Source organism: Carcharodon carcharias (genome assembly GCF_017639515.1).
Source record: "Carcharodon carcharias isolate sCarCar2 chromosome X unlocalized genomic scaffold, sCarCar2.pri SUPER_X_unloc_23, whole genome shotgun sequence".
Classification (NCBI taxonomy): domain Eukaryota; kingdom Metazoa; phylum Chordata; class Chondrichthyes; order Lamniformes; family Lamnidae; genus Carcharodon; species Carcharodon carcharias.
In genome coordinates this window covers 27501-39137 of record NW_024470879.1, presented here as the reverse complement: position 1 = coordinate 39137, position 11637 = coordinate 27501, and the positions used below count along the sequence as shown (strand labels likewise).

Below are 11637 nucleotides of genomic sequence, written 5' to 3'. Positions count from 1 at the left end.
CCACCCCGAACACCTCGATTAGATTCCAGTCTGCAACTCACTCCCGGGTATCTGTTATTCTATATATAAACCATCCCGAAACTCTCGATTAGATTCCAGTCTGTAACTCACTCCCAGGTATCTGTTATTCTATATATAAACCACCCCGAACCCCTCGATTAGATTCCAGTCTGCAACTCACTGGCGGGTATCTGTTATTCTATATATAATCCCCCCGAACCCCTCGATTAGAGTCCAGTCTGTAACTGTCTCCCGGGTATATGTTATTCTATATATAAACCACCCCGAACCCCTTGATTAGATTCCAGTCTGCAACTCACTCCTGGGTATCTGTTATTCTATATATAAACCACCCCGAACCCCTCGATTAGATTCCAGTCTGTAACTCACTCCCGGGTAGCTGTTATTCTATATATAAACCCCCCCCCGAACCCTCGATTAGATTCCAGTCTGTAACTCACTCCAGGGTATCTGTTACTCTATATATAAACCACCCCGAACACCTCGATTAGATTCCAGCCTGTGACTCACTGGCGGGTATCTGTTATTCTATATATAAACCACCCCGAACCTCTCGATTAGATTCCAGTCTGTAACTCACTCCCGGTTATCTGTTATTCTATATATAAACCAAACCAAACACCTCGATTAGATTCCAGTCTGTAACTCACTCCAGGGTATCTGTTATTCTATATATAAACCATCCCGAACCCCACGATTAGATTCCAGACTGTAACTCACTCCCGGGTATCTGTTATTCTATATATAAACCACCCCGACACCCTCGATTAGATTCCAGTCTGTAACTCACTCCCGGGTATCTGTTATTCTATATATAAACCACCCCGAACCCCTTGATTAGATTCCAGTCTGTAACTCACTCCAGGGTATCTGTTACTCTATATATAAACCACCCCGAACACCTCGATTAGATGCCAGCCTGTAACTCACTCCAGGGTATCTGTTATTCTATATATAAACCATCCCGAACCCCTCGATTAGATTCCAGACAGTAACTCACTCCCGGGTGTCTGTTATTCTATATATAAACCACCCCAAACCCCTCGATTAGATTCCAGTCTGTAACTACTCCCGGGTATCTGTTATTCTATATATAAACTACCCTGAACCCCTCGATTAGATTCCAGTCTGTAACCAACTCCCGGGTATCTGTTATTCTATATATAAACCACCCCGAACCCCTCGATTAGATTCCAGTCTGTAACTCACTCCCGGGTATCTGTTATTCTATATATAAACAACCCTGAACCCCTCGATTAGATACCAGTCTTTAACTCACTCCCGGGTATCTGTTATTCTATATATAAACCACCCCTACACCCTCGATTAGATTCCAGTCTGTAACTCACTCCCGGGTATCTGTTATTCTATATATAAACCACCCCGAACCCCTTGATTAGATTCCAGTCTGTAACTCACTCCCGGGTATCTGTTATTCTATATATAAAACCCCCCCGGTCCCTCGATTAGATTCCAGTCTGTAACTCACTCCAGGGTATCTGTTACTCTATATATAAACCACCCCGAACACCTCGATTAGATTCCAGCCTGTGACTCACTGGCGGGTATCTGTTATTCTATATATAAACCACCCCGAACCCCTCGATTAGATTCCAGTCTGTAACTCACTCCCGGGTATCTGTTATTCTATATATAAACCACCCCTACACCCTCGATTAGATTCCAGTCTGTAACTCACTCCCGGTTATCTGTTATTCTATATATAAACCAACCCAAACACCTCGATTAGATTCCAGTCTGTAACTCACTCCAGGGTATCTGTTATTCTATATATAAACCAACCCGAACCCCACGATTAGATTCCAGACTGTAACTCACTCCCGGGTATCTGTTATTCGATATATAAACCACCCCGACACCCTCGATTAGATTCCAGTCTGTAACTCACTCCCGGGTATCTGTTATTCGATATATAAACCACCCCGACACCCTCGATTAGATTCCAGTCTGTAACTCACTCCCGGGTATCTGTTATTCTATATATAAACCACCCCGAACCCCTTGATTAGATTCCAGTCTGTAACTCACTCCAGGGTATCTGTTACTCTATATATAAACCACCCCGAACACCTCGATTAGATGCCAGCCTGTAACTCACTCCCGGGCATCTGTTATTCTATATATAAACCACCCCGAACCCCTCGATTAGATTCCAGTCTGTAACTCACTCCCGGGTATCTGTTATTCTATATATAAACCCCCCGAACCCCTCAATTAGATTCCAGTCTGTAACCAACTCCCGGGTATCTGTTATTCTATATATAAACCACCCCGAACCCCTCGATTAGATTCCAGTCTGTAACCAACTCCCGGGTATCTGTTATTCTATATATAAACCACCCCGAACCCCTCGATTAGATTCCAGTCTGTAACTCACTCCCGGGTATCTGTTATTCTATATATAAACCACCCCGAACCCTTTGATTAGATTCCAGTCTGTAACTCACTCCCGGGTATCTGTTATTCTATATATAAACAACCCTGAACCACTCGATTAGATACCAGTCTGTAACTCACTCCCGGGTATCTGTTATTCTATATATAAACAACCCTGAACCCCTCGATTAGATTCCAGTCTGTAACTCACTCCCGGGTGTCTGTTATTCTATATATAAAACATGCCGAACCCCGCGATTAGATTCCAGTCTGTAACTCACTCCCAGGTATCTGTTATTCTATATATAAACCGCCCCGAACCCCTCGATTAGATTCCAGTCTGTAACTCACTCCCGGACATCTGTTATTCTATATATAAACCACCCCGAACCCCTCAATTAGATTCCAGTCTGTACCTCAATCCCGGGTATCTGTTATTCTATATATAAAACACCCGAACCTCTCGATTAGATTCCAGTCTGTAACTCACTCCCGGGTATCTGTTATTCTGTATATAAACCCCACAAACCCCTCGATTAGATTCCAGTCTGTAACTCACTCCCGGGTATTTGTTATTCTATATATAAACCACCCCGAACCCCTCGATTAGATTCCAGTCTGTAACTCACTCCCGGACATCTGTTATTCTATATATAAACCACCCCGAACCCCTCAATTAGATTCCAGTCTGTACCTCAATCCCGGGTATCTGTTATTCTATATATAAAACACCCGAACCTCTCGATTAGATTCCAGTCTGTAACTCACTCCCGGGTATCTGTTATTCTGTATATAAACCCCACAAACCCCTCGATCAGATTCCAGTCTGTAACTCACTCCCGGGTATCTGTTATTCTATATATAAACCACCCCGAACCCCTCGATTAGATTCCAGTCTGTAACTCACTCCCAGGTATCTGTTATTCTATATATAAACCACCCCGAACCCCTCGATTAGATTCCAGTCTGTAACTCACTCCCAGGTATCTGTTATTCTATATATAAACCACCCCGAACCCCTCGATTAGATTCCAGTCTGTAACTCACTCCCGGGTATCTGTTATTCTATATATAAACCACCCCAAACACCTCGATTAGATTCCAGTCTGTAACTCACTCCTGGGTATCTGTTATTCTATATATAAACCACCCCGAACCCCTCGATTAGATTCCAGTCTGTAACTCACTCCCGGGTATCTGTTATTCTATATATAAACCCCCCTGAACCCCTCGATTAGATTCCAGTCTGTAACTCACTCCCGGATATCTGTTATTCTATATATAAACCACCCCGAACCCCTCGATTAGATTCCAGGCACTTACGCCTGTCACTCCCTCTTGCTCCCTTCAGGCCCCCTACACAGGTTCCCCAGAGCAAAGGGCTGGAGGACAAGGAGAACCTGGACAAGTATCGAAATCCGCAGCAAACCAGAACCTTTCGCCGCCCTTACAACGTCCGTAGGCGACCCAAAGAGCAGAGTGTCAAGATCGAGGAGGTTAAAGAGGTAAAAGTTAACCCAGCACTCGGTGACCCCATCAAACACTCCCAGGACAGGTACAGCACGGGGTTAGATACAGAGTAAATCTCCCTCTACACTGTCCCCATCAAACACTCCCAGGACAGGTACAGCACGGGGTTAGATACAGAGTAAATCTCCCTCTACACCGTCCCCATCAAACACTCCCAGGACAGGTACAGCACGGGGTTAGATACAGAGTAAAGCTCCCTCTACACCGTCCCCATCAAACACTCCCAGGACAGGTACAGCACGGGGTTAGATACAGAGTAAAGCTCCCTCTACACCATCCCTATCAAACGCCCAGAGAGAGCTGGAGATGCAGAGAGAGTCGGATTTGCCGAGAGAGCTGAAGATGCAGATAGAGCGGGAGATGCAGAGAGAGCCGGATTTGCCCAGAGAGCTGAAGATGCAGAGAGAGCAGGAGATGCAGAGAGAGTGGGAGATGCAGAGACAGCGGGAGATGCAGAGAGAGCGGGAGATGCAGAGAGAGCGAGAGATGCAGAGAGAGCGAGAGATGCAGAGAGAGCGAGAGATGCAGAGAGAGCGGGAGATGCAGAGAGAGCGGGAGATGTAGAGAGAGCGGGAGATGCAGAGAGAGCGGGAGATGCAGAGAGAGCGAGAGATGCAGAGAGAGCGGGAGATGCAGAGAGAGCGAGAGATGCAGAGAGAGCGGGAGATGCAGAGAGAGCAGGAGATGCAGAGAGAGCGGGAGATGCGGAGAGAGCGGGAGATGCAGAGAGAGCGGGAGATGCAGAGAGAGCGGGTGATGCGGAGAGAGCGGGAGATGCGGAGAGAGCGGGAGATGCAGAGAGAGCGGGAGATGCGGAGAGAGTGGGAGATGCAGAGAGCGAGAGATGCGGAGAGAGCGGGAGATGCAGAGAGAGCAGGTAATGCGGAGAGAGCGGGAGATGCAGAGAGAGCGGGAGATGCAGAGAGAGCGAGAGCTGCAGAGAGAGCCGGAGATGCAGAGAGAGCCGGAGATGCAGAGAGAGTGGGAGATTCAGAGAGAGCGGGAGATGCAGAGAGAGCAGGAGATGCAGAGAGAGCAGGAGATGCAGAGAGAGCAGGTAATGCGGAGAGAGCGGGAGATGCAGAGAGAGCGGGAGATGCAGAGAGAGCGAGAGCTGCAGAGAGAGCCGGAGATGCAGAGAGAGCCGGAGATGCAGAGAGAGCGGGAGATTCAGAGAGAGTGGGAGATGCAGAGAGAGCGGGAGATGCAGAGAGAGCAGGAGATGCAGAGAGAGCGGGAGATTCAGATAGGCAACGGACCAAGAGTGAATCAAGGAGGCTGGAAATTGGTGAATGGGAGTCTCTTGCGTGTCTGGTTGCACGGGTGACTAAGTCTGACACTGTATTTGTTTCCCTCTATCTGATTTCCTCCTCTGCAGCTCCAGAACAAAACTGTCGATAAACCCCCCGCGACAGCAGCTACCCCCCAGCCGCCGGCTGCACCCAGCGAGTGAGTGAAGGCCTGTGTCAGGCATCCAGCCCCTCCCGCCCAGCTGGGTGAGTACTCTCAGGAAAGCCCCCTGCTCTGGCTCCGGCCTAGCCAGTAATCCATCACCGGCTGAGCGGAGGTGAACGCTCCCCAACCACGAGGGACTCCAGCGATCGTGGGGAGGGGGAGGAGGGGAGAATCTGGGATCTTTCTCCTCCCATTGGAGAAGTTTGAGAGGAGATCGAATCGAGTCTTCAGTAATCTGGCTGCATTCGGCGTAAATACAGGCAGAGATTTACCCGGTGTTGTGCCGTGCACTGTTCCGGTCTCCATATCCCCCCTTGGTTAGACCACACTCGGAGCACCGTGCACAGTTCCGGTCTCCGTATCCCCCTCGGTTAGACCACACTCGGAGCACCGTGCACAGTTCCAGTCTCTGTATCCCCCCTCGGTTAGACCACCCTCGGAGAACCGTGCACAGTTCCGGTCTCCGTATCCCCCCTCGGTTAGACCACACTCGGAGCACCGTGCACAGTTCCGGTCTCCGTATCCCCCCCTCGGTTAGACCACACTCGGAGCACCGTGCACAGTTTCAGTCTCTGTATCCCTTGGTTAAACCATACTCGGAGCACCGTGCGCATTTCCGGTCTCCGTATCCCTCGGTTAGACCACACTTGGAGCACCGTGCACAGTTCCGGTCTCCGTATCCCTGGGTTAGACCACACTCGGAGCACCGTGCACAGTTCAGGTCTTTGTATCCCTCAGTTAGACCACACCCGGAGCACCGTGCACAGTTCCGGTCTCCGTATCCCTCGGTTAGACCACACCCGGAGCACCGTGCACAGTTCCGGTCTCCGTATCCCTGGGTTAGACCACACTGGGAGCACCGTGCACAGTTCCGGTCCCCGTATCCCCCCTCGGTTAGACAACACTTGGAACACTGTGCACAGTTCCACTCTCTGTATCCCTCTCGGTTAGACCACACTCGGAGCACTGTGCACAGTTCCAGTCTCCATATCCCCTCGGTTAGACCACACTCAGAGCACCGTGCACAGTTCCGGTCTCTGTATCCCCCTCGGTTAGACCACACTCAGAGCACCGTGCACAGTTCCGGTCTCTGTATCCCTCTCGGTTAGACCACACTCGGAGCACCGTGCACAGTTCCGGTCTCCGTATCCCTGGGTTAGACCACACTCGGAGCACCGTGCACAGTTCCAGTCTCTGTATCCCTCTCGGTTAGACCACACTCGGAGCACCGTGCACAGTTCCGGTCTCCGTATCCCTGGGTTAGACCACACTGGGAGCACCGTGCACAGTTCCGGTCCCCGTATCCCCCCTCGGTTAGACAACACTTGGAACACTGTGCACAGTTCCACTCTCTGTATCCCTCTCGGTTAGACCACACTCGGAGCACTGTGCACAGTTCCAGTCTCCATATCCCCTCGGTTAGACCACACTCAGAGCACCGTGCACAGTTCCGGTCTCTGTATCCCCCTCGGTTAGACCACACTCAGAGCACCGTGCACAGTTCCAGTCTCTGTATCCCTCTCGGTTAGACCACACTCGGAGCACCGTGCACAGTTCCGGTCTCCGTATCCCTCGGTTAGACCACACTCGGAGCACCGTGCACAGTTCCAGTCTCCATATTCCCTCGGTTAGACCACACTCGGAGCACCGTGCACAGTTCCGGTCTCCGTATCCCTCGGTTAGACCACACTCGGAGCATCGTGCACAGTTCCGGTCTCCGTATCCTCCTCGACAGGAGGGTGAAAGTAGATGTGAGGGGTGTGGGTGGTGAAGGGCGGGAGTGACAGAGAGTGAGAGAGAGCCCCATGTGAAGTATAATGAGCAGCAATGTAACCTTACCATCAAATCTTTTCTCTCCCCTGCTTTCCCTCTCCTCCCTCAGATGCAGTGGTTTCCAAACGCATAATAATGACCCGGACAGAATTCTGCAAAACAATATGGCTTCCCCCGCTTCAGCCAGGAAATCCAGGAGGGGGCAGTGGAGAGAGTAAACGTAGAAGGCTTCAAAAACACGTGATGAGGCACCCCTCACCCCCGGCCCCTGAAAAGTATCGCCCCCTCCAACAAACCCGCAGGATCGAAAAGGAGAAATGAATAAAATTCACGCCATTTTTAAGTAAAAATCGCTCTTTCTATGTTGATAATGGAGATTTCCTATGTAAACGGTCACGCTACAGCGCCACCAGTGGCAGTATGGTGCAGTTGCAGCGTGACATGTTTACATAGCGAGTTCCCATATGATGGTTTGCCCTCCTCCCCGCCGATTTCCTTTATAAACAGTCACGCCACAGCGCCACCAGCAGCAGTAAAGAGGAGTTGCAGCGTGACATGTTTACATAGAGAGTTCCCACATATTGGTTCCCCGTGCGTAAACCAACGTGTGGGAGCTGGCTATGTAAACGTGTCACGCTGCAACTGCTGCTTGCGGCCACTGGTGGAGCTGTAGCGTGACTGTTCACAAAAGAAATTGGGGTGGGGAAACCAACACATGGGAACTCACCACGTAAACATGTCACGCTGCAACTGCATGCGGTGGGAGTGTGTGGTCATACTTACCCGACTTTTATGCTTGTTTCCCATTATTAACGTGGACAGATGGAGTTTATCATGAACACGGCCTATGTAAACATGCCACATGTGGCGACGCCCTCCAGTCATGGTGGGGGCGCTGTGACTTGACACGTTGACATTGCAAGAGCTTAGTATTCACGCATCCCTGCGTACAACAGGTAATATCGGCCCGGATGGGATAAAGAAACGAGATCTCTAATATTGGATATTTTAATGTTAGTTTTGATTTGAAACTTGGTAAAACATCCTTCTCTGGAGCTATTTTCAAGCTTCATCCTTTGTCACCTGAACTGTGTGTAACATCCGAATAGAATAAAGCAGAGGTCATGAGCACAAATTGTGTCATTGGAAAGTTTTGACTCTTTTTTTGTTGCTAGTTATTTCTGTACCAATTCGGGTAACAGTCTGGTCTTGCCTCAAATGCCTCGGTTGAACCTGCCTCCACCACATTCTAGGGCAATGCATTGCAAACCCTAACCACTCACTGGGTGTAGGACAGTTTCTCTGCATGTCACCTCTTACCAATCACCTTAAATCTGTGTCCCTTTTGTCTTCGAACCTACCCCCACCCCGGTAACAGCATAGAACCCAGTAAGCATGCGAGATTCAAGTTACGCAGTTGAAACAATCTTACAAGACCCCCTCACTTGGTCAGAACACAGAAGTAAACGACTTGGCGACAATTCCCTTTGGGGATTTTTAACTGTAAAAAATCCAGTAATATTACCCAAAGCAAAACTGCTGTCACTTTGGCTTGTGAAAACCTGAAGTTGAGGTTCGGAAACCAAAAAATTGCCTTGAAACCCCCGACAGCTGCTTCAGATTCACCACTCCCATCACAGGTCTGGTCTTAGGATATCTCCCTCGCCCCCCCACCGCCCACACACATCCACCCAATTAAACACCCCCCCTTAAATATCCCTCTCCCCTTTCAGCTTAGGTTCCGTTCTCCTAAGCACCTCTTTGAGCTCAACTTTTCCAAAATATATAAAACTTTCCTGTTTTGCTCTCGCTTGCCCTTTTCTCCTCAAATAAAATTGAGTCACCCCACACCCACCTCCCCCCCCCCCACCTTGTTGACTTACGAAAGCTTTGTAAACTTGCAGAAGCCCCTTGTCACGTCTAAACTCCCCTTCGAAATTCAATGAATGTAAAATCGAGCCTCTACTTATAACACAAATTTCAAACGCAGCCTGCTTGCTTGGCATCAACCCTCACCAGAGCCTCTCATTACAAATGCACGCATCTAACTTAACGTTTTTCAGGTCCAACAAACAGGCTGTCCCTACTAACCATCCCCAGTTGAATGAATCATAGACAAGACACATCCAGCCTTCATTACAGAACACCCCGCCGTGAAACAGGCTGTTCAGAATGTTAAAGGATGCTATCCTTTATTACAAGGGGGAGTGAACATAAAAGTAAGGAGGCTTTGCCTCAGTTATACTGGGCGTTGGCTTGAGCACATCTTGAATACTCTGTGTGGTTTTGATCTCCTTACTTAAGGATGTAAATGCATTGGAGGTCATTCAGAGGAGGTTTACTAGCTTATACCTAGAATGATTGCGAGTCCAGAATAATGGGTGGTGGGGGAGGTGGGGGAGGGGGAACTGTTTTAAAATGAGGGGTTCCCCGTAAGGCAGAGAAGAGGAGAAATGTTTTCTCTCAGAGGGCTGTGCAACTTGGGATCTCTCTCTGCGTCAGAGGGTCGTGGAGGTGCAGAATATTTTTAAGGCAGAGGGAGATAGATTCTTGTCAGGCCCGGGAATCAAAGTTTATGGGCGGGGTAGATGGGAGCGCAGGATTCGAAACAAACACACCAGCCACAATCTTACTGACTGGGGTAGAAGGTTCAAAGGGCCAAATGGACTATTCCTGCTCCTATTTTGTATACTCGCATGCTCCCAAAAATGCATTTTAAGAAACAGACACCTTCAAACATGAGGGACACCACCGGCTGTAAGTTCCCCTCCGAGCCCCTCACCATCCCGACTTGGAAATATATCGGCCGTTTGTTCACTGTCGCTGGGTCCAAATCCTGGAACTCCCTCCCTAACAGCGCCGTGGGTGTACCTACACCGCATGGGGACAAAATCCTGGAACTACCTCCCTAACAGCGCTGGGGTGTACCTACACCACACGGGGACAGCAGCAGTTCAAGAAGGTGTCTCACCCCCACCTTATCAAGACATGCAATAAAAACACTGGGGCCTGCCAGAGATGCCCACATCCTGGGAATGAATGAAAATAACATCCAAGGATCTCTGGATTTGCTTCCCATACTCTTGCCCTTTCGAGGTAATATTATTGGGAGGCAGTGTCATAGTGGTATCGTCACTGGAGTAGTAATTTAGAGGGTATTGTTCTGGGTTCCTGGGTTCATATCCTACCAGGGTAGGTGGTGAAACTTGAATTCAATAAAAATCTGGAATTCAAAGTCTAATGGAACCCTGGCCGATTGTCATAAAAACCTCATCTGGTTCACTCCTGTCCTTTAGGGAAGGAACTCCTTACCAGTTCTGGGTCTACATGTGACTCCAGACCCACAGGAACATGGCTGACTCTTTAATGCCCTCTGAACTGGGCAACCCTGGCCAGTAACACCCACACCCACACCCCATGAACAAATAAAGACTGTGCCCAGCCCCTTTGAATAGTCTCCCCGGCCTCCTGCCAACTTCTATTCCAATTTATTTGGCCAGGATTGGCTCTCACAAAGGTTGCCAACCCTCAGGGATTCCCATTGTTTCACTATGTCTTCAGACTTTACCTCTCCCATAATAAAAAAAAATCCCTCATGGTACCAACTTGACCAGTAATCTTTGGGAAAAGTAAACACACTGTTTCTTAACAGCTCCTGGTAGGTGAAACATTTCACTCCCTCTTTTCGTAGAAGTTAAGAAAACTCACTTCGAATTCGACTGCTCCAGGGTATTGTGTGTTCCTTTGCCTGGGTCCTTTAAGAATCCCTGTGTCTTACTGGTACCTTAACAGAAGTGTAACTAGGAGTCAGGGGATTCAGAAGTTATCATGGTGATACTTTATAGATCTATACATGTACTTAAAATCATTTCTTCTATTAATAAGTGTTTTAGTTTTGTAAAACCTATAAGACTCAGTGGTCTTATTACTACTGAATTCAAGGCATGCATCTCGAAGTGTATACAAATTGCCAAATGAGTTGTGAGAGTTGTTTCAAGTTTCCGAGGGGAAGGGGTCTGGGGGTCTCTAGGGAGACGTAGAAGGCTAAGAGGGGAGTTGAGGAGAACTTTTATCACCCAACAGGCAGTGGGAGTCTGGATCTCTCTGCCTGAAAGGGGTGGTTGAGTCAGAAACTTGTGTGATGTTTAAGAAGCACTCGGACGGTCACTCGCATTGCCAGAACCTCCAGGGTCAATGGGCGAAGCCCTGGAGAATTGGGATGGGTTGTAGTCAGATCTTTGTGGACCGCCGGGGAGTCGTTGGGCTGAATGGCCTCCTTTTCTGTGCCATGGACATCTATGAGTCTGTGAATCTTCAGCACACTCCACGTGCAGCCAAAGAGATCCAAAAAAAATCATCGGCAAAGTTCCAAAACCATTTCAGAGTTTTTTTTGGACATTCATTTTGAACCTTCCTCTCTATCAGATAGAACAATATCGGAAATTGAGGGTGGGTGAGGGG

At 48.8% G+C, this 11637-nt stretch overlaps 1 long non-coding RNA gene across 1 annotated transcript; it reads left to right on the top strand.

The window, feature by feature from the left end:
- Positions 1–3783: 3783 nt before the first annotated feature.
- Positions 3784–8303, top strand: LOC121275097. The gene is made up of 3 exons (XR_005942358.1): positions 3784–3923; positions 5327–5444; positions 7286–8303. It is a non-coding gene; the product is annotated as an uncharacterized LOC121275097 (long non-coding RNA).
- The last annotated feature ends 3334 nt before the right edge of the window (positions 8304–11637 follow it).